Source organism: Triturus cristatus, chromosome 4_2, assembly GCF_964204655.1.
Source record: "Triturus cristatus chromosome 4_2, aTriCri1.1, whole genome shotgun sequence".
In the NCBI taxonomy this organism is placed as follows: Eukaryota; Metazoa; Chordata; class Amphibia; order Caudata; family Salamandridae; genus Triturus; species Triturus cristatus.
This window is the reverse complement of record NC_140586.1, coordinates 48,281,663-48,301,957: the sequence shown is the minus strand read 5'-3', so window position 1 is coordinate 48,301,957 and position 20,295 is coordinate 48,281,663. Positions and strand designations below refer to the sequence as shown.

General features: G+C 42.6%; 2 protein-coding genes across 3 annotated transcripts in view; one reads left to right on the top strand and one right to left on the bottom strand.

The window, feature by feature from the left end:
* Positions 1–7,652, bottom strand: part of LOC146832932 (uncharacterized) — an 84,443-nt gene extending 76,791 nt beyond the window's left edge. For both annotated transcript variants that reach the window (XM_085600415.1, XM_085600413.1), the window contains exon 1: positions 7,526–7,652. The gene's annotated coding sequence lies outside the window, so the exon portion shown is untranslated. The remainder of the gene's footprint in view (positions 1–7,525) is intronic.
* The window catches only part of PRKAG1 (protein kinase AMP-activated non-catalytic subunit gamma 1), a 268,130-nt gene that overhangs the window by 39,197 nt on the left and 208,638 nt on the right, over positions 1–20,295 (top strand). The window lies entirely within an intron of this gene.

Sequence of the window (20,295 nt, the reverse complement as noted above, 5' to 3'; positions counted from 1 at the left end):
AGAACACTTTTCATTTAGTACGTTAAATCAGAGGGGACGACTATCATCTTCACTCATTGCAATATTTATGCAGAGTGTTTTCCTTTTACTGTTTTGTTGGCTGACAGACGTTCTTGCACTAGCATGTTATGAGAAATGTAATTTTGATGTCATTTAATCTGACAGAGTTAGAATGACCTTATTCCAAACACAAAGATGATTACTTTGGTGAAATTGAAAGACAATTGTCAGACAACAATGCTTATACTAAGATCTCTCACAATCCTATGCAGGAAACCAATAAACTAATAGAGAGGACGTTATGATATTGGCTTAATGCAGGACTCTTGTCTGACATTGAATTTAAATGCATGTTTAATCCTACACCAAGAACAGCGTATATCTATACCTTGCCTAAAATTCATAAAAATCTTGAAGCACCGCCAGGTAGACCAATCATTTCAGGAATAGGGAGACCGACTGAGCGCATATCAGAATACATTGATATTTTTTTACAACCTATTGTGCGTCAATTACCAGCATTTATTGAGGATACTAAAGAATTACTCAACAAATTAGAACATTTTGCCTGGACGGATGACCTTACTTGTGTTACATTAGATGTGAATGCATTATATACCAGCATTCCACTGGACAAGGGTATGGAAGCCCTCACGTATTTTCTTTCTAAAAGGGACGCCACATTGTATGATCATACCAGGATGCTAATTGAGCTAACCAAATTAACCTTGGACAATAATTATTTTAAACATCAAGACACATGGTACAGACAACACTCAGGGGTGGCTATGGGGGCTAAGTTTTCTCCTTCATTTGCTAATGTCTATATGGGCTTTTACGAACAACAACATATTTGGAGAGCTTGCCCATCTGCCAAACCTAATTGTGTATTGGGGTCGTTTTATTGACGACATCTTAATGATTTGGGGTGGTGATAATAAAAACTTGAAGGATTTCATCACCTATCTCAATACTAATGACTACAATCTTGGTTTTATACATAGTTTTAGCAAAAAACAGATTGTTTTTTTAGATGTCACACTTTTTGTTGATAATGGCATGTTAGAGTCTAAACTCTTTCGTAAAAACACTGCTTGTAACTCTGTGTTGCATGCGACCAGTGCTCACCCTGCCTCGCAGATCAGGGAAATTCCCTTTGGTGAGATGACAGCTTGAGGAGGAATTGCAGCCCAGAACAGATTTTTCAGCAAGAGATTATGGGCCTAAAGAAACGATTTTCTATTAGAGGATACGATGGCGATACACTTGTACACACTAGAATAAACAGAACAAAACAGACAGAGCTCCTGAAATCTAATCCTGTTGTTAAGAACAAATCAGGCAGAAAGCAAGTGGCTATCATTACACAGTTCCATTCACATAGCAATGAGGTATATCACACTTTTCATAAACATTGGCATCTACTCAAGCTTGACCGCGATCTGAATCTTTATCTTAAGAACAAACCTCAAATTACATACGTGAGGGGCAGGAAACTAAGTAATATTTTGAATTCCACTAAAGGTGATTTCATCACGAATGAATCATTACGTACTGGCTTTTTCAAGTGCTCAATATGCAATGTATGCCAATTTGCGCATAATAAGATTACTAGTTTCAGTTACAATACCGGTCAGACACACAACATAATGCATTTCATCAATTGAAATACTAAGTATGTTGTATATTGTATTGTCAGTGCAATCTTATTTATGTGGGAAGTACAATAAGATCACTTAAAGAGCGGATTCAAGAACACATTAGAGCTATACGCAACAACAATACTAATTACCCATTAGCAGTCCATTATAACACTGAACAAAAAACGACGGAACTGTTGGGTCTCAAATTCCATGGCATAGCCATAGTTCATGACGATCTCCGGGGTGGTGATAAAACCTCGGCCCTTAGAAAATTGGAATCCAAATGGCTCATTAAATTAAGATCGGTGGATCAGGGGCTCAACACTGATAGAGAAATGCATGTGTTCTTGCGCGATTGAAAGCGGTGGACTGATATATTGCAAACTGTACATTCTCCCCTTTCTGCATTATGATTATAGACTATATTTGCCAATGTTGCATTTTGCTAATATATATGTTTATCTACACATGATGTTTGTTGACCTGCAAATCATGTAATTACGTTAATGGGACTATTTATTATTCTCTTCTGTTCTTTGACATGGTTGTTGACCATACGTGTTATAGCTGTTTTGTGTCAACATGTATGTGATTTTACACATCTGAAATGTTGTTCCTCATCGGATGTAATTATGGTAATGAAACTGTTAATTATCAAGATGCAAATGTGAATTCCCTGTTCTTTAATTTGTTTGTGAATTTTGGGAATACTCTGCGTGTTGTCTCTTGCAATGCTTTGTCATTTTGAATACTATTTACATTGTATAGTAATGCCTTGCACTTGTAGATTGATCTATTCGATACTTGTGCATTTCTCATTTTATTATGATTCAATTTCTGTTTTGTGTCCACTTATCACTCTCTTACTAACCATCACGCACGAGATGTGTTTCTAGTTATATTATGTATATGGGCACAATTTTTGGCTCATTGCATACTTATTCACTGACTATTCTGACCTCATGGCTACACCTGTGACTAGGATTAGTTAGTTTATTTTTGCTTTGACTAGTCCATTTCAAGATGGCGGCCGTTTGTGAATATGTGCCTGGGACCGCCTTTTTTCCTTGTACGTTTGCATACTTGGATTCGCTCTTTTTGGGGTTTCATGATTATATTGGATCCATGTTATAACCCACCCGCCTTATAGTGTTTATTCAGTATGTTCGTTTTTTATTGAGATGATCTGGGAAATTTTACATTATCGGCATTAGTATGTGTCTTTCAACCGGCAACCTGGGAATTATCAGTAATAGCTCACAACCTCTCTCCCCTATAAGATGGCGCCATTTTTGGTTACACTAGTCCGCCTTTTATTTCCATTTTTTTGGTCGCACGTGCATTTGCAACCACGTGACTGTCGTGGTTTGTTCTGCCTAATTCAAGATGGCGTGTTTGACCCCAACTACAGTTTACTGGCGAGCGTTATCACGTGCGGTGACTTCTATGACTCCTTGGAAATTTGGAGGTGAGTCCTTGGGCATCTTCATATGTACACAACATTTAATACGTTTTATATACGGGGTCTCGTTTGTCTACTGATGATATAATTTATAAATTTGCAGGACTTGACGCATCATGATCGTGATGTTTGTTTTCCGACCTTACTTCTGGTCATTATACATTTGCCCGTTATAGGAGGTGAGTGTTACGAGGCATGCCAGTTGACTTGTGTATACATTGAATAGCATAGGCATACACTAGACATTAGGTTGTGTTTATTTCAGGTTGTGCACGGTTTCCCTGCAGTTTGCTCCATTTTGAGTTATATGTTTGGCACACATCAATCGCATTAGTGATCATTGCTCAGTGTAACTTTAATAATATTTCGGGTGAGTTACACTATTCACGGAGAGTAGTCTTGCTTCACATGCTCATTATCTGACAAACTCATGCATAGCTTTACTTATTGCTGACACTCTCACAGTATGCTCGAAACTTGTAGTTTCTTTATATGATAGGAGGTGGCTATTCGTACTCATCCTTACTATGAGGATGGGGATTTGGGTATTGATTGTTGGTGATACCTGCTATCAATAATCTTTTAACAAGAAATATTTTAATAAAAATTATTTTGATGTTGTTTGCCCATCTCTCTGTTAGTAGTGGGAACGGATTAATGTTTACTTCCACAGGTCCCTCTGTTTTTCCTTATTTTGGTTACGGGTGACAACACCATTCGTTTCTTATAATTGGAGTTTATAAAAAAAAATTGGGTCACAACAATGTTCTATTAGTGGTGGTGAACATTTTCTTTGCCTTGCACTCTTGCTATGATGACTGGGGATATATCTTGATGCCAACTTATGGGTTGGCTGTCCACTTTCTTCTACTCTATATATGAACAGCCATATTCTTCCCTGTATATATGTATTATACGCTTCGGACTTCACAATAAATTGTGGCTAATATTAAGAAGACTACAGGTCGTGTATTTGTGTTGTCCGCTATGGATGGGTGGCATTGCATATCTATGCCGTTGAGAGTATTCACCTACACCGCCTCGTCTATGTTTCTCTTCCCTATTAGATTACCCTGACTTAAGTCCATTACATGGTGTAGAGTTCGTATGCTATACATACTGACTCTTCTGGATTTTTCATCAGATTCTGAAGTTTATACAATTAGTCGATAGGTAGGTCATTCTTTATCCTTTTTAGCTATGGTGTTGCTCTGCCTCCAGTGTCCACTTTTCACTCTTTACTTGTTTGCTAGGCATGTAATTTCGACAAGGTTGATCGTCACCCTTTACTCATGTTGATTCCCACATGCACATGAGTGATTTTTTCTTCTAGGGTGTTTCTATATATCCATCGTTCATCATTTACACTCCTTTCTTTTCAGATGATTATGGGTATAGAATTTTGTTATCTGAGCACTTTGTCTTCCTTTTATTGATTCTTTGCTTCACTAATTTCTTTCTTTGATTCCACACTCTTTTGGGAACTTCCCCTAGACACGAGTTGATGTTTTAACACTTTGTCTTGGGTTTCTTTGAATGAGTGGTACTATAATGTTTTGTAATTCCACACACAGTATATGTTTTTTATGTATCATGTAATAAGAGGAACTGTATCTGTACATGGATTTTATTGATGATCAATATGTTTACATTTTCATCCTTGTGAAAGTCTTTGTACTGACTAGTACTGACGAAACACGTGTTGGCTGTGTTCTACTTTGGATATTGGTCTCTTAAAGTAATAAAAAGAACCTCTTCTACTAAAACTACGTGGACTGTTCACCATGTCTTGTTGGATTTTGGACTGTCATATATGACTTCATGAGTTGGGAGATTGTTCCTTTTGAATTCAAATGATTAATGGTCCTCAATACTGGTTATCAAGTAGGACCTATGTACACAGATTAAGGATGTGCTGTATTAGCTTTTGTTTTTTTATATCAAATTGGCAGGTTGTTCCTTCAACTTGCTTAATAAGCACTCTTGGGTGGTGGGTGCTTCTAGCCAGTGCTTAATTCATAAAATATGAAGTCCAGGTGCTCAAATATTTGTCGGAGGCCACACCCACTTTCCACTGGCTCCACCCACTTAATCTATTGGCTCAGCCCACATCTTCAACTGGCACTGATGAAAGGCAGATGTAATACCAGCTCTGAATTTCAGCAAGGGAGCCTTCCTCCAAGTAAGGTTTTGATAGGAGGTTCCCCTGCCCTGTGAACATTTTGAAAAAGATGAAATCAAAAGTGCAATTAAAGCACATTTCTGTATTTTATGCAATCGATATTGTTGTTCGAAAATAAATATGAATAAACTGCGTGTGCAAACGAGTGTAGGGCAATAAGAAAGACTTCGAAATTTGTTTATGAGATCCTACCGCTTCAGTGGAGATGATTTGGAAGAGGTGACACAAAGACAGTGAAACTACTCTCTACACGAATAAAATAAATTAGGAATTGATACCTTGAAAAGGGTGCTGCTGAAAGAGAGAGAACACTTGTGCGTGCAGAATGTCAGTGTGCCAGCGGGTCTGCCTTAATTTTAGCGCTGACGGTCCTTCTGTTCATCGAATTGAATTGGTAGCAAGACGATGCAAAACTAAGTAGATTGTGTACTGACATTTAATGGAGGCAGGGACAATGTTGCCAGACACCAGTGAAGTGGCAAATAGAAGGTATTGTTGAGTTGTGTCTTTTATCCGCATCACTGTTCTCATATGTCAGTTAGCAAGTGTGCTTCTAATGGCCCCTGGTGCTTAAAAATGTTCTTTACTGTTCTCTGTATTTTTTTAAGTGTTTGATGTGGCACAAATAAACTTAATGCCAGCTGCAGGGGGCTGTGCAGAGATTATTTTTATTTTAGAAAGGTCATCTCGACCAGGGAGTGTTGTACATAGAGGAGTGCGTTGGGGACGTTGGAAATCAGGGACAGGTGGGACGTCATTTGGCTGCGCACTGTTTGTGTCATGTATGTGACCAGAACGATTCTTTGCGCTGCGTCGCATCAATACACATGGTGCGGTGCCCCGCCAAAGACCGGTGGTATGATTGCTGGGGCCTCTGACTCGGTTGAGTGACCGTCACCACTGCCAGTAAAAGCAGCATTATTTATTACTTACTGTGGTTTCTGCTGCTGATGGCACTTCCAACACCGACCATGCAAATCACATGACTTACATACAGATTACCAGACACATTCTTTTATCCCTTTGGCTTTCATGGATTTCATTTCTTTACAGCAGTGCCAGCCAAGTAAAAGTAAAGAAAGTACGTCGTAGAGCAGTAGACACTTTAGAGTTGACCGGTTAAATTAAGTAAGGGCAAGGCCCTGCCCTTCCGGCAGCCTCGGAGCATTGCACTGCACACGGCGCCCCACCGACACCGGTGGCATTATTGCTGGGGCCTCTGAGGCTCTTATTCGGTTCAGGTGACTGTCGACATTCGCCATTAAAAGCAGCATTGATCTTTATTCCTCATTGCTGTTAGAAAAACCGAGAATAAAAAGCGGCCTAGCAGACTATAAAACAAGCCGGCCCAAAACGGCCCTCAGACTGATCGGTGAGAGGGCAGGCGGTCAGCCCTTCAGCCACACCCTGTTCGCTCTAACAGCCAGTGTGACCCTGGACTCACACTACTAGTTGGCTGTGATTGTCGATTTTAACTTTACATGGTTGACAAGTGGCATCCGTCCCATGTGTGTCACCAACATCCAATTGTTTTTCAGAGGACATGGGAGAGCATAGTGCATTCTGGGTGTTGTAGTGCCTGAACAGCCAAGCAAATTGCTATTCATTGTCTAAAACCTGTGCCTCGTTGAGGATGTCACATATTACATTGAGCTATTTGGCAGCATTGTGTTCATGTTTACAGTGGGCATTTTAACAACCCCCACTACAAAGGCTCCAACCCCATCGCTAAATAAAGTGCGTTTTTGGCAATTGTGAATGGTTGCTGGAATTATTGCTGTCCCTGTTTAGTAAACACAATTTGTTGTGTTTTGTGGACCTAAGAAGCACACAAAACAGGGGCGCAGGAACTGCCGTCTATGGACAGGAAGGCTGCACGGGCCCTAGCGTTACTGCTGGTGGCACTTCCCTCACCGTGCAAATCACAGGATGATGATGTACATTTATAAAAATAATGACACACCTTTATAATATTTATCCCGCATTGGCTTTCATGAATTTGATTTCTTGTGAGCAGTGCCAGCCAAGTAAAAGTAAGTATGTCACACTTTAGAGTAGACAGGGGTTAAAATAAATTAAGCAAGGTCCTGCCCTTCCGGCAGCCTTGGAGCATTTGCACTGCACACAGTACCCCGCCCCACACCCGTGGCATGATTGCTGGGGCCTCTGAGGCTCTGACTCGGCTCAGGTGATTGGCACCACGCGCCAGATAAAGTAGCATTGTTTTTTATTACTCACTGCGGTTATTGCTGGTGGCACTGCCTTAATAAGAAGCCTGCTGCATGTTGAAAATGCCCGCCTCCACATTGTGCTAACTGCCGTGCTGGTTACTTGTGCAGTGCGTGTGTGCCGGGGTGTGGTCAGCCGTCCCTGGAATGAAAAAAAGTTACGCACGGCACGCTGGCCCAGCCCTCTACCCCTATAGTGGAGCCAAATACAGCCCAATCTTAGGCCCGCCCACCAGCAACACAGAAAGCAAATTGATTTGTAATCGCAACATGGAGATGGCATTATTATCGGGCTCGATTTGCACTGCACAATAATACTCTTCTTCATCTTGGGACTCTGGAGACTGTCTGTAAGAGAGTGAAGTGAACAATACCGTAAATCAATTCTATTTAATGTACTCTTTGACACATGACGTGCAGACTGCAGTGCAGTCGTCATGTTGATGAAAGTTGGCAGTGTAGACCCGGCCCTGATAAAAAGGTGCCGGTGCTAAGCACCGCCACAAATTAAGTCCCATTGAGAGACTTCAACCTTAACAAAATAACGTAAGATTGCGGTTGGTATGAAAGTGTACCGACTTCATTCTAAATTGGATGTGAATATGTTTTATATTTTATTATACCTGGACCTTGCATTTAAATTATAAAATGTTTAAATTCTGACCATATTTGCTCACATTTTCTTTCAAAGGCAATGGTTCTGTTCACTTTAAGCAGCAGATCTCCGTGGACTACAGATCACAAAATGTCCGGAATGTGAACATTTGACTTCCAGTACCCTGTGGACCTCGGTTCCCAGAATCTCTTATGCAGTGACCCTCCGCCTACAGTGTCAAAGAGCTCATAAACTCTCAGGCTTGGAGATTGCCCTTGGTACAGTTAACATCATTGAGACTTTAAGCTTGTTGTTCTAATTTGCATAGAGCATTATTCTGATTTAAAGCAAGAAGGTTTTGAAAGCATCGGAGAAGCCCGTCACTGTAGGCACTCCTTAATAAGTATTCCGTTTCTATTCGGCATCTTTTAATTATGTACTCGGCTAAAGAATATTAAAGTTTCCCTATTACAGAGGCAGTTTATTTATTATAGGAGTGGAGAAAGCAACATCACGGAGTTGGCTTTTTAAAATTATCTCTTCTCTTTTTGGCATGGCAACAAGGGTTGTGCAAAGTTTAATTCCTCATGAAGTACACGTATTTCTTGCAAGATCCCATGAGAACTACACAAAGCACGCTAGCTCCAGGCTTTCATGTTGAGATCAAGACCTATATAATGTTTTTATCGCCAATTCTCCTTAGCATACAAATTTAGTGATTTTTACAGTATTACACTGGCAGTGTTCCCTGTTGAGTCTCATGAGGTAAACACTCGTCAATCACTTTCTGTAAATTGGGCAACCAGTTGCTAGCAGGGCTTACTCAACTCCGTTTCACAGTTCTCCAAGATATTTCTAACAAACCAAAAGTAGCGTCACAAAAACTACAAAATCTGTTTATCAAAACCATTCAACCAATATGACAGTTTAACGCAAAACTAAACTTGCGTAATAAAAATGTGCATGGGCCTAGTTGCAATCCTTCCTTTCAAACTAATGGAACGTAGATATAGTCGCTTTATGCTGGCATTGCTGATTATCGGTCCTTGAGTGTTAATGTGTACCCTATTGCAGACTATATGGAATCGAAGTAAGATTTTTTCGGCTTTGTACGCAAAAGGTGATGGGGAAAAGTGTGTTTGACACACGTGCAAGAAGCAGAAAAATAAGAATAAATGGGGTGCATCTAATGTTATCAACATACTTTATTTCCATGTGCGCAAGACTGCATGTATTTCTTAAGATGGCTAGAGCAGTCTTTGCCAAACTGTGTCCTGCAAGGCGTTTTTGGTGGATTCCAAAAGTCCATGCAGTATATAAAAATCCATTAAATTCTGTATTTATCTTGTCACATTTGCTGCGCTTCAAGGCAGAGGTCAGATGTCAGGTTATGTCTCCTGATAAATTTCTGTTTTTTTAACATGTGTGAAAGGAAAGGCTGTAGAAAGTCATTTTGTGAAAAAGAACAAAATGTAAATGAATTGTATCATAATTACACTACTCAAAACCAGGTAAATACACCCCACATAAACCACTATATGCCACATAGTAACAACCCACATAAATACACTCAACACCATGCCACACAACTCTAATCAACATAATTTCACTCAACACCACTCAGTTCCACGCCACACAATTCAACTCCACAGCTTTCCATTCTGCACCACATAATTTGACAACAAACCACACAATTAAACTCAACAACACAATTGACTACTGAATTCCACATCATGCCACAAAATTCAACAGCACAACACATAATTAAACTCCACTACATAACTACTCCACAAAATACCAATCCACATAATTTCACTCCACACTCAAGACCACATAATTACTATCCACATACTTCTACTGCACCCCCCAATATGCTAATAATTACGTAGCTTGTCCCAGAACAAGTATTATGTCATGGGTGCCCTTGATGGTAAAATGTACATACCCTGTGCCAGAAATTTGCCAGTGGTTGTGGCTATATTCATGGTACCACACAGATTGGGCCCCACCTACCTGAACAGTCTCATCTCCTTGCACCAACAGCCTGCACTCTGCAGTAATCCTACTCCCACACATCCCACACATACATAGAACCAGATCAGGAGGATGGCCATTCTCTCGCATCGCTCCTAAAGCGTAGAATGACCCCCCCCCCCCCCCCCGACTCCACAGCAGAGCCTCCTCCTCTCTTTTTGGATTCCGAAAAGCATGTTTTTTCAATTAACCACTCTACCATAGGCAGGGCTAGGCACACATCTGATCAGTGCCAGGATACTGTCATCTCAGACTGCCCTAGGATCAGTCATCTGTGGATTCACCCCTAGTGTCCGCCCGCTGCGCATGTAAATCAGGTACTATTTCCCAACCTCCACCCTCCCATTGCTTACGTCCCCTCCTCCAAAACAAAAAAACGCCTTCAAACAGGCAGGAAGAAATTGCCAGCATTGCAAGGACAAAAAAACTACAAGACATTTTTTATATTAATTCTTTTTTTTATTGGGTTGTTCAGTTGTACGTAATGTTAAAAACAATTTATAAAGCGCTCGTTCACCAACGGTTTCTTGGCGTTAAGCGGGGTCAATCGGTTGCTGGGACAGGAAAATGGGGATTTCAATTGTAGGCCTGAGCAAATAGCCAAGTTTTGAGAGACTTCCTAAACTGAGTGTAGGAAGTGGACAGACGCAATTCGGGGGGGAAGAGAATGCCAGAATTGAGGTGCCAGAGACGAAAATCTTAGACCCCCGTGTTTTTTACATTTAAGTGGACAAGGGGTCAGCAGATTAATGTTTGTAGAATGTAAATCGCGGGAGGGGACGTAGCGCTGTACTTTAGACGCGATGAAAGCCGGACCACGATCCGAAAGGGCTTTGTAGATTGTGCAGCCTAATTTAAAGAGACAGCGTTGGGTCACGGGAAGCCAATGTAAGTTTTTCAACAAAAGGTTTCACATGCTGAGATTTAGGTTGACCATAAACAAGCCTGGCGGCTTCGTTCTGCACCAGTTGAAGCAACGTAATTGGTAGGCTGGTATGCCGGTGTGTACAGGGAGTTAGTGTAATCAATACGCGACATAACCAGAGCAAGTATAACTTGAATCCGGGCCTCGATGGTTAAATATCTGCTTATTTTGCGAATTCTCTGGAGGTGAAAGAAACACGCAGAACCACAGCACTTATCTGTGCCTTCATCGTGAGATCGTTGCTAATCACAATTCCCAGACTTTTAACCGAGCTGACAGGAGATGGAGGGCACCCCAGTGAATATGGCCAAAAGTTGGAGTTCCAGGGATTCACTGGGCCACCAGTGAGAATCAGCTCGGTTTTATCGGGATTTAACTTAAGATGGTTAGTGTTCATCCAGTTGCTGATGAATATCATGGTAGACTGAAAGTTTTCCGTTGATGAAGGGGAAGAATCAGTGTTAAACACCAACTGGAGATTGTCAGCGTGGTTGAATATAACCACCTCTCTCTTTTGAAGGGCCAAAATTAAAGGAAAAATATACAAGTTGAAAAGGAGGGGAGAAAGCGAAGAACCCTGTGGATCCCCACATGTCCGTCTCCTTTTCTCCGCAAGAAAGCTAGCAGGACGGACTGCTTGAAAGCGGTCACTGAGGAAGGACGATATCCGTTTCAGTGGAAGACCCCGGATCTTCGTGCTCTCGACCCGGTCGACCAGCAAACGGTGGTCGTCCGTATCGAAAGCAGCCGAGAGATCCAGGAGTACAAGAGCTTGCGTGGAGCTCCGGTCGGCCCCCCTTCGTAATTCGTCGAGGACTGCTAAAATGACAGACTCGGTAGAATGTTCGGGTCTGAAACCGGCTTGGTGAGGGTCTAGATAGTGTTACTGCTCAACAAAAGTGCTGAGGCAGTTGGCCACGTGGGCTTCCAAGATATTTCCCAAGAAGGGGAGCAGTGAGATAGGACGAAAGATACAGGGGATAGAAGGATCAGAACCTGTTTTTTTTTAAATAGGTACAACTTCTGCACTCTTAAAAAGGTTGGGGACAATGCCCTTAGTAAGGGAATTATTAAGAAGCGACATAGGGGGCTCAGGACAATGGAGGAAAACTTCCCGAAGGATATGAGGAGGGCAGCTGTCCGTGGGGGACCCAGAGCAAACCTTCTTGAGTAAAGAGACGAAAACCTCTTGGGTGATGAGAGGGAATTGATCCAGATGGTAAGGATTAGTGTGTGAGCCCAGGAGATCTGATGGTGCCGAGGACTGAGGAATACTGGATTTGATGTTAGCAATTGTTTCAATAAAGTAAGTATTGAGGGAATCACATAGGGATTGTGACGGAGTGGACTTTGCTAAAACGCGATCAGGTTTGACAAGTTCACCTACTATCGTAAAAATGTCCTTGGCCTTATTAGTGGATTCCAAGATTTTAGAAGAAAAGTATTCAGATTTAGTCTTGAGAATGGCGCTTTTGTAATCTTTAAGTGCTGCCATAAAGATAATCTTTTTATGAGGGCAGTAGTCCTGTCTCCACTTCCGTTCGGTTTGTCACAAGGCTAATTTCATTGCCTTCACTTTATCAGAGAATCAACGCTGTGTGTTGTGGGGCCTCTTGTTTTTAATTGTCTTCAAAGGAGCAAGACTATCTCTGGCAGATTCCAACCAAGCATTAATATTTTCCACCTGGATGTGAGGGGATACAATCAAACCAGAAGGTTTAGATGCAGCTAGTAAGGTGCCAAATTCTTTGGTATCAACCCGACTCCAATTCCTGGCCATGATAGTGATTGAGAACAAAACTTTGGAGAGAGGAAAACTCGGTATGGTAAAGGTAATGTCGTCTTGGTTATATATAAGGTAACAAAAATGCTTATAACACATTTTTGTTATAACTTTTCAACATGCTGCACAGCAGCCAAAATGCTTTACAGCATAGCTTTAAAACATTGGCAAAGCTAATAGCTCTGGCTAAACACTATAAGGTCCCAAAGGAGACATCTATTGGCTATGCCACAGCTTGTTATGAAGTTTGTCAGCAGTCCTCCTCAACCGCAACACAATAGGGAACCTGAGTGTACTCGTGAAGCCCGGAAAGGGCGAGGGTGCATTGTGTCACTGGACAGTGTTGTTTATACTGTGCATTGACACGTGGGCCAAGCTACCAGGGACCGCGCTGCGTGTTTTAATAGACTTGGAATCCAACGGGACAACCCTGATCTGCGGGTTAGGGTCCCGGGAAAAAAAATATTTTAAAGACCTGCCTCGTGGCAGCTCCTCACCACCCCCCCCCCTTTTTTTAGGTCTCGCCTAGCGTTGCAGCGTGCATGCATTGCTCGCTCTGTGAGGCATATTGTAGTAGGGTATGTTTTAGAAGTGGGGTGGAAGCCCCGCCCATCATTTTCATTGGCTGGCGTCATCGTCCATGGTAAACGCTAGCTTCCGTTTGATAATGAGGATTCTTAGTACCTCCTTGTTACCGCCCTGTCTCCTTTTGGGACCGCCCATCAGGACTGGATAGTTTACTTGCGGCGTTACACGGTCTCCTTCAATTAGTTGGTAAGCACGCACTATTTTGAAAATGGACACTGATGGAGACCATGGCGGCTGCAGCACTATGTGCTCTAAATTGTATGTTTTTTTTTATTACTTTAATGAGCGCGGTGCTCGCTAGGGACACCGCGCTCACTTTATTTATTTATATTTTACATATATGTTTAGCACGGCGTCCACTTCAGTAACTCCGCGCTCTGTTTTTTGTTTAGTTTAAAACTGAGCGCGGTGCCGCTTCAAGGACACCGCAATCTTTCTTTATATATTTTTTTTACTTTAACACTAAGCGCAGCACCCGCTTCAAGGACACAGTGTTACAGTAAAAAAAAAAAAAGCGAGAGGTCCTTGAAGCTGCGCCGCACTCAGTTTTAAACTTAACCATTTGCAATGCAATTGGACCTATTGCATTGCAAATGCTTGTTGTAACAGAAGGAGCCTCGCAAAGACAGAGGGGTGGGTAGGGCGTTGTGCATTGAGCACCGCGGAGCAGGTGATGAGTTCCAATACCGGCATATTCACATTACACCTAAGACAATCCGAGGCACACAGCTTTGCCCGAGACCACAAGAAAAGGTTTATCATTGAACATTGTGAAGTATGAACTCCTCCTCTGGATGAGGCTGCAAACTTGTGCGCCCCTGCAGGTAAAATAACACCACCAAACAAGGGCTGCCCTCCGCAAAACGAAATCATTATTGGGTGGTCCACTTTTTGCCTGCGAGTTTGCAAATAACAAAAAATATAAATTTTTGCAATATTCAACGTCACCAGAAGTTGTTTTTGCAAAATAATATGCTCACGGAGACACGCTGACTTTAGCCCATGGTCGCAGATAAATAGGTGGAGAAATTCGACCAGTGGCAGCAAGTTCCAATACCGACATTCGCATGTGAATATAAAAATATGTGATTCTTTACAAGGGACTTTACCACCTCAAAAAGTGAAAAACAACTACTAGTAATAAAAACCGCTCGGACAGCGTGCTATCTAGTATTGTCCCGCTTTTATTATTTTGCAGTTTTATATAGTGGGAACCCATCCAGAAGGTACTCAAGCTTTTTTCTTGAGAACCGGTTACATTACATAAGAGTATGTTTTTGAGCATGGAGAAATTAAGTTATTTGACCAGAATCACAAGAGGTTGAGCCAACACCTGCGATAGGGAGGCAGAAAGGGGAGAATGGAAGATGAAGTGAAAGGAGAACAGTGACAAAGGGAGAAAGCAGGGATGAAAAGAAAGTGCAAGTGAGGTAAAGCGACAGGAAGTGTAGAGTGATGGAAGACAGTCACCCTGTGGATGGCGTCTGCACCCCTGCATTCAGCTGTTCTGTCAATAGATCCTGCAGCACGTATCCAATTAATTATTCAGAAATGTATTTTTTTCAGCTTGTTGCATTCAATTTTCTTGTTGGGGAAGGGGGCGGGGCTGTGCTTACGTCACATGCTCGCTTTCAGTGGGATGTCATGACCGCTAACTGGACCGGTTTGTTTATAATGACGCAGAAAAACGCGCCTCTTTCCCCATTTACCTGCCACCGAACTGCTGCTGTTCCCGTATCGTTAAGCAATACATACTTTTTTGGATACAGTAGCAGCTTCATGTAATTTTTTTTTTTCATTTTGCAACATTTCAAGAAAGCACTGGCAATGTCAACGGTTGTGGCTGTTGCAAAGTAAACATGCTTTTGACCAAGTTTCACCAACACAGTACAAATCTATAATGAGACACTGCAGTGCATGCCGACATGAAAAAACAAGCATTTGCAATGCAATAGGTCTCGCAATTGCGAGGTTTTAAGCTATTGGCATTGTAAAAGACAATGCCTTTTATTTATGTGTTTAAAAAAACCTGCAATAATAAAAAGGCTTCTGTGAGATAAGGGGTAAAAAGGTCCCGATCCCTTACTGGCCGTATATTGAGCGGAGATTTCGTTGTGATACTTGCCCTTGACAGGGGGAAACCCCTAACCCCTTAATATGTAGACATGGTTCAAAGTGGTTGTAAGGGCAATACTGTATCGCACTCCTTCAGGAAAAAATTCCAGTCAGACAAAAGATCATTTTGTTGGTTGTTTTTAGGTTTCGCTGAGCCAGCGCATGCGCTGCTCTGCGAGACGTTTAGTAGGTGGGTTTTCAAAGTGCTACCGTCAAGCGCAAAGTGTGTATATCCATGAGAGGCCTAGTTTAAGAACCATTTTTTTTAGCACACCTCACCTTTTTTTGAGGAGCCTCACTGGCCTTACTCAAGCTGCTCGCGCACACCTGGCCCTGCCTGACTGCTTATGTCTTAGGTGCACGAGCAGCACTCTAAACAAGCACTGCACCTGTGCCGGTCTGTTTCACGCGTCCTTTGTCACTGTGGTCAGTCATCAATGATCAGTCTTTTCTGCCAAGTGAATGTCAATCACTCAAGGGGGGCTTTGGGGCGGTTGCGACCTGTGCCACTGCACCGGACGCCAAGGGAAGGAGGGGAGGCACAACAAACTCTGCACTGTCCCTCTTTTATTTCTACAACATTAATGCTCGAGGAAATAAAAGACGACAAAAGTCTTCACGCCATCGAGGATGACTTAGCCTCAGCGCGAGCCCACGCGCCACAACTGCTGCGCCCTTACAAACATCACAGAACACCTGTGTAATTGGAGCCGTTTGAGAGACAAAGATGAGCTGTATTCCATTCCCTGATGAGATTAGCAGCGGCACGCAAATGCAGCTCCCTCTCGGCAGTGTATTAAAGGTTAGTTTGGGCCCATAACTTGTCCCTTACCTGACATCCACCTGCTTCTGGAAGCTCGAGAAAATCTTTCTTGAAACTAACATTTTAGTTGGCGCAGCCTTTCAGATGTTATGCATGCTGTAAAATATTGAAGCTATGCATTAAAGCCACAAAAACAGATTGTAATTGCATAATTGTACAAAAAACTAACGTAATCTGTCTCGTTGAATGGCGTGTTAGGGTGACATCAAGTATTACCCTACCATGATTTAACAAGCATTGGCATAGCCAATAGGTCTCGCCTTTGGGACCTTATAAGTGTTTAGTTATCCAGCACAATATACTTGGTGCAACAACATCAACTGTTGCATGGCTAAACACTTATAAGGTCCCAAAGGCGAGACCTATTGGCTATGCCAATGCTTGTTAAGGTTTAGTCACTCTATCCATGAGAGTGAGTGAGAGACAGCCAACACGTGTTTCACCCCATCTGGCCTGGGGCTTCCTCAGGGCTTTACATACATTCATGGTGAACAAGAAACAAGGGGGAGGTGTGTATCCCCGTGACAACAAGTGAAAAAGGGAAAACAGATAAGATGTAAAGAAGAGGAAAAAAAGACAAAAAGAAAAGGAAGATAAGGCATTGGAAGGGGAGAAGTAGGGAGGTGAGTTTGTAGAGAAGAAGGGAAGGGACGGGAACACAACAGACATCATGCAATCATGTTAACATCAGTGTAAAACATTTTAATACAACAGTTTAAGGGAAATTACCAAAGCAAGCGAGAGAGAAGGAGAAAAAAAGGAAAAAGAAAAGGAAGACACAGACAAGGAGAAAAGGGCACATCGGAGGCAAGAAGCATATGGGGCATAAATAGAAAGCACAGTTGTATGGAATTATTTCACAAAACAAATCGGTTCAGAGATTAATCACAAGTTGTAGGGACGATTCATCGTTATGCAATAGTATCAAGGGAGTAATTATTAACAATATCGAGGTAAAGTACGAGAACATGAGACAATACATTAAAGTATGGGTGGGTGGAGCAACCATGTTAAAGAATTGTAGGGGTAGCATATGGACAGACATAAAAGGCATCCCGGAAGCACAATGAGTAAGTAAGTAAATGACCGAGGCGTAAGTTATACATTATACACAGAAGTAGCAGTTATTAATGTGACAGGAACCCATGATCCGAGTGTAAAAACAATTTTAGATGCGATTTAAACATGACATTCAGCATTTCAAGTGATATTTGATTGTATAAGAAAGAAATATTTTCAAAAACGAAGGGTTGAGAAGTATAATTACAAGAGAGCGACAGACGTGTGGCAACCGAGCGTGTGGGACAGAAAACGGATATAAGAACGGGTATAGAGAATATACTTGACATTCATCGTTTTTAGTGATTTTTAAGTGCATGGAAGAAAAATGGAAGCAAAGTATAAAGAGGCATGATTGTTGAAGGGCAAAAGGAGCAATGGAGAAGGTGCACTAATAAGCTGGGCGGTGACGCATGCACGTCTAGATCGGTAAAGGTATTTGGTCTTACCGTTGTGATATTAGATATATGGGTAAAGTCGTCTGTATTAAAACGGTCCTGTATTTTCTATGGGATAAAGGGGAAACGGTTGGAAAATGAACCTTGCAGAAGCGATAGAGAGTTAAGATGGGTGATCAACTGAGGCGCAGGGGGTCCGGGCTTACCTTGTCAAAATTGCGGGCGCAATGCCAGTCCAGTCGATTCTGTCTAGAAGTGTGGTATCAGCGTGTATTGTGAGGCGGCCATTTTAGATGGCGTGATCAAGTATTTCCGGGTCAAATGGGCTAACCGGGGTGGCTGGTCAGTGTGTTATGTGGCTGGCATTTTGGAGTGGGATATCTAGTGTTACCAGGTCAAGGAAATGAATCGGCAACCCTGGGGTGCTGTGCACCATTATGGAATTGGCAATGTTAAATTATCCAAAAGGTAGGGGATAAGAAATAAGTCTTTTTATAACGTGGCATGGAAATGACTCAAGACAGATGCTCGTTATATGTAAAATATAAAAGCCCGGTTGTGGCTGTCATGCGGTGTTGGTAAAAGAGAATAACCTAAGGGGGAGATAAATGAAATCGACGAGAACCCTGACAGTGTTTGTTTGCAAATGAGTTCATTTATAGGTCTGTCTGCAAGGGGGTAGAACTATCCCTGTTGCTCTATTGTTGAAGTCTGAAATACGTCCAGAGCTGTGCATCCCAAGGACTACTGAAACTTGTTAAATGGAGCTCGCAATAAGGGGGACAGCCTGGATCTCTAAAACGGGAGTGTGGAGTTTTTTGGGCAAGAAGAGATGCGGGGGAGGAGGGGAGCACCTAGTAGGGTGCAAAAGGGGTAGAGACATATGAGATGTAGAAAACATTGTACCCCCCGCCCCCAAACAAATTTTTATAGTTACAGTTGTTCCTTCCTTAACAAAAAGGCATTTTCATTTACAATACCAATTGGTCAAAGTTTCTAAAATTCGAGACCTATTGCATTGCAAATGCTTGTTTTTTATTCTGTGCAGTCGCTATTGAATTGGCTCTTTCTAAAGGCATTCACCGTGTACTATCTTGATTGAAAATGTGCGTTTACTCCTGTCAGTCATCAATTCTTCCAGTCTTACCTCCTTCCGGGTTACCTTTCTTGGTCTGGGAAGCTCGCGCGTGACATGTGTCCCTGAATTCGCTGATGACCTAATTGTCTAAAGTGTTCAGACTGCACCTGCGCACAGGCGGGTGAAGCACCCAATGATTGTAAGGCGATTACAACCTCGGCCTTGCCTTGGGCCGAAGCCTTTAAGCGCATTATACACATTATACACCTTCATAACCTGACAGTTTGTCGCTGCAATCATTTTATCAAGGCAGGTGTTTCCTGGCGGTTTTTCTGTGGAATGTGTTTTTTGTGTTCGTCTTCGCGTGTGTCCCACCTCTAAGTCTCCAGGCCAGCTGGCTGACTGGCTACGCTGGAACCTTGTATTGTCATCTCTGGCCTGCACAGCACACCACGCTTGCATGTGAGCCCTGCTTGTGTGAGGGCCCTGCGGTCCACGCAGGGGCATTGATACTGTCCGATTCAGAGCCCTGCAAAGCTGCGCACGTCGTGTCTGGCTGAAATGGGTGTAGTGTCCTGTAAGAGCTGCTCACAAATGCTTAACTCATGGGTGAAACGGAGCCTCGTGGTCGTCAAACATGCGTCTCACACGTGCATACTGGTCATTCCTAGGTCTGTGCCCTGCAGCGTTCTGCGTGAGCTGCACAGAGGGGCTACTGAACCTGCTTTGGCCTGTCATGCAGCGTCTTGCGCGAGCTGAACACAGAGTATTGATCTGACCTGTGCCCTACAATGTCCTGCTCGAGCTGCACATGGGGATATTGACCCTACCTGGGTCTGTGCCCTGCAGTGTGCTTCATAAACAGCACGCACATACATAGATTTTTCCTGTGTCTGCGAACATAAATATCCTGTATTAGCTTCACACTGGTAGTAATGTCATGACGAGGTCAGAGTTCTGGAGGGTTCGATGTGGGCTGGACACAGTTGCAGGGATTCATACCGGGTCTGTGCTTGTGGGAGTTACTCACAGGTGCAGACATCTTGCATGGGTCAGTAGTAGGCACCTGTGTTTCATCTAAACCCTGCCATGTCCACGAGCTGCACACATGCGTAGATCGAACCTGTGGTGTTCTGTATGAGCTGGACAGTGCCCGAGGAAGAGCCCCATGGGGTCGAGTATGAGCTGCACACAGGTGCATAGATTGAACCTCCAGTGTCCTATGTGAGCTGCACACATGCATAGATCCTGCATGAGTCGGAGGCCTGTGGGGTCGAGTATAAGCTGCACACAGGTGCATAGATCGAGCCTGCAGTGTCTTATGTGAGCTGCACACATGCATATATCCTGTATGAGCTGGACAGTGCATGAGTCGGAGGCCT